This window comes from Rhodamnia argentea, chromosome 3 (assembly GCF_020921035.1).
Source record: "Rhodamnia argentea isolate NSW1041297 chromosome 3, ASM2092103v1, whole genome shotgun sequence".
Classification (NCBI taxonomy): Eukaryota; Viridiplantae; Streptophyta; class Magnoliopsida; order Myrtales; family Myrtaceae; genus Rhodamnia; species Rhodamnia argentea.
In genome coordinates this window covers 1,572,465-1,576,483 of record NC_063152.1, presented here as the reverse complement: position 1 = coordinate 1,576,483, position 4,019 = coordinate 1,572,465, and positions in this window count along the sequence as shown.

The following is a 4,019-nucleotide window of genomic DNA, read 5'->3' as shown; positions in this document are numbered from 1 at the left end:
CAAGTATTTGTAATGCAGTCCCTAAAATTTTAAGTATTTGCAATACAATCCCTGAAGTTTCAAATCTTCTCGGTGTATTTTTCCATCCCGTGCCTAGTCTAGACGCATGCTAAATTAAGTGTTCTGCTTGCCCAATTATATGCCAATGCAATGTACGCTAAAAATAAATATGTGAGATGATTTTTATTTAGAACTAAAATTAGCTCTAATTTTTATGCAAAAAATAGATTAGTCAAAATTTAGGCGTCAACAACCAGGAAATCTTGAGGAATCGTGGCACATGGCAACGAGCGGAATCTTTAGAACTCACTTCACCGACCATCCACACCGTGCATTGCCCTTGTCCAAGAGGCCAATCCGCAAGTTTTCCGGTTCAAGATCGACTTCAATCTCACTTCGGTTCAAACTTGGAAAGTTTATCTGCAGATTAAGGTAATATCCTTCCGTTTGAATATTTCAAATTATTTGAATATTTACTGTGTATTTTATGATTTTTAGTGCATTTAGTTAGGGAATATTATCTTTTGTCACGGATAATAGTGCATGTTGGTACATGGGACTTACGATGTGCGCCCATGCGGGCAATCACCTGCCCACTAGCAGTTATCTACTATTTGAAACGTGATAAGTCACGTTTCTTCAAACGACGTAAAAAACTGCCCCTTTCTCCACCTTGTTTTAGTCTGTCGCTTTCAAGAAGACAAAAAACGATGTACGCTCTCTCCAACTTCCGAGATAAAGAGGTACTTGATCTGTGACAATTAAGGTATGTTCTCGTGATATACCTACTTCGATCAGTGATTCAAGTGATCCATTGGGCATGTTTCCACGAATTGAATATTTAGATAGGATGGGCTTCGTATTCCAACATCGATATCGGAGCATAATTACTTGTTTCCTAATTGTTTTTCCTGATGATTTTGTATTATTGACTGATTTTAGCCCTAATTACGATGTTACTTTTCGTGCATGATTGTTTGAGTTCTGCTCATAAAAAATGGTTTCTGGATATATAAGACGGAATGGGCTTGCCGAGACAATCTTTTTGAGTGGTCGCACATTGCAAGGTGACGCTGCCAGCCGCCGCACGCGCGTCACGCGCTGCGACGAGGTGGAGTCCCTCGAGGCTACGACGTTTCGTTGATCTTTCATCACTTTTAGTTCAAAAAATTAGGTTTGTATATACCATAAGAATCGGAAAAAAGTACATTAGAAGTGTTATAACTTTTGTAAGGCGTTCGGTTGAATGTCATAACTTTCAAAATGTTCACTTAAATGCCATGATTTTCAAAAATCGTTTACTTAAGTGCCATGATTTTCAAAAATCATTCACTTGATTGTCATGTTGACGTGGACGCCGGAAAAGTTGACGTGGCAACCGCAAAACCGATATGGCACGTCGAAAAGCCGACATAGCTTCTTGGAAAGCCGACGTGGCTCGCCGGAAAGCTAACGTGGCACGCCGTAAAAGCTGATGTAGCACTCAAGTGAACGATTTTACTCCTCCGTGGCACTCAAGTGAACGATTTTTGAAAGTTATGGTACTTAAGTGAACATTTTGAAAGTTTTGGCACTCAAGTGAACGCCATACACAATGACAAACACGGTGTACTTATCCCTCAGAATTGTAATGACAAGACGAGAATTTTGGTAGGTGTATAGGCGTTGGAGGAGGTCGGACAGCGGCTCACGCGCCAACACGCATCGGCAAGAACGCTATGGTTGCGACCCACACGCTACGTACATTGTACATGGGAGAACTGTCGACCGCGTGGCTAACATCATGCCAACACTAGCACATGTGACGCACGTGGGCCATTGCCCTTTGGGCGACGTAAAGCTGGTGTCGCCCACTCGAGATTGCCCCAACCCGCCCAGTCCACATCAGGATTCTATTTTGACCATTGACCCGTTGACTAACCGTTGACCGGCCTTTGACCATTGATTGTTGACCCCCCCTCCCAAAAAAAAAAAATAGGGGCTTGTTTAATACTTGGTTTTGTGCGTTCTTGGTTACAATATGTTTGTAATAATTACATGATTGATGGATTTTAGTAATCCACTTTGTTCTGCATTCGTTGCAGCAACAATATCATCAAGACTTGTTATCTGCCAATATGAACTTTGCGAAGATATATTTTTTTTTTTGTGTTTGGTCCTCTATGGACGAGTGGGACTTGTTAGTCCTCCGTGGGTGGGCATGTGGGAGCTATTTGCCCATGTGGGCAAGTGGGAGATGTTGGTGCGTGGGACTTACGGCGTGCGCCCATACGAGCAATCACCCGCCCACTAGCACTTATCTGCTATTTGAAACATGATAAGTCATGTTTCTTCAAATGACGTAAAAAACGGCCAATCTCTCCTCCCTGTTTTAGTATGTTGCTTTCAAGAAGACAAAAAATGACATACACTCTCTCCTAACTCACTATTGATTGGCAATCAACACAAAGGAACTTCCGAGATCGCAAGAGGCACTTAATCTATGACAATTAAGGTATGTCCTCGTGATATGCTTGCTTCAATCGGTGATTCAAGTGATCCATTGGGCATGTTTCCACGAATTGAATGTTTAGATAAAATGTGCTTCGTATTCCAACAGTGCACAAATTAAGGATAATGTAATCTATAGGGATAACTTAATATTACATTAGGAATAACTGATGTTACGTTATAGATAATATTGTAAATTATCTATTATTTGCCCTGGATTGATTTGTTAATTCATTTCCGTGTTTATTCATTGCACATTTATTTGCTTGTTTATTTTGGATCCGTTTAAATGATAAATATTGTTCATAATGCATGCTCCTATGTGTCTAAGTCTCGAGGAATATGTGCAACAGGGCGACTATATGAAGTATGATCATGCCCGCACATGAAATCGTCTATCACATCTACCATTGGGTTAATGATTTCAAGAAATAGAGTTCACTATCCGACTCGAATATTGGGTATGAGTGTAACTCTATACGAGAATTCGTCATCCGACCCAATCCACCGGGTATGGCGTGAATTAAAGCAGAAATTCAGAAATAAAATATTATGGGCAATATTTATTATTTGCTTTTTTGAATTAATTGTTTATTTAGTTTAAATCTTTTCTAAAATAAAATCAAAAGAAAGGTTAGACATTGCTTAGGTTAGAATGCGTTTTTATTAGAATTGCATGTTAAGATAACATTTTAATATAAGATTAGACTTTGAAAATCAATTTCTTAACTTATATTGAACGTTATCTTTCTTAGAATAAACTTTTATTAGTGATTTATTTATTGCGAATTTCATGAAAAATAGCCAAAAAAAAAAATCAATCATCGTCAAACGCATCAAATACCAAAAAAATCATCATCATGTCATATGCATCATCATACTTAGTTGCATAGCTTAGGTTGCATCATTATATGCATGTCATGTGTCACGTATACCAATTTGATGTCATAGGTCTTGCCATGTCATTAACTGCATTACATTTAGTATGAATGTCTAGGTCAATTAATTTAGAATGAATGCTAGGTTCATTTATTATGAATCATCATCATCCTAGGTTATTATTACTGTATGACATCCATTGCATGCCATATAGCTTGCATGTTAGTTGTAGCTTAGAAATTATCTTCACGGATCATCATAACTAGGACAGGTATTTTTGCATAATATTTAATCGAACCTCATGCATTTCATATAGTATATTCCGCATTCATTTAAACTAGAAAACCTTAAAAAGATTTATTCGATGTGATGTGTAATTAGAAACTATATTAGGGCTGTCTGTGTGATTTTCTAATTAACATTGTAGATGCTTACGCTTGCTCGAGGTAAGTGCATCCCTCCTTTCTTGCAATTTATTTGTGCTTTGATTATTGGGTGTTTAACAATGTGTGCCCACACGTATGGCCACCTTTGCATGTTAGGACTTTAGTCTAAAAGCAATCCAAGCTATCCACTTAAATGTTTATTATGAAAGAATGGTAATGAAAAGGTGATGGAGAAATCTAGCATAACAAGTTCTCGAACTCATA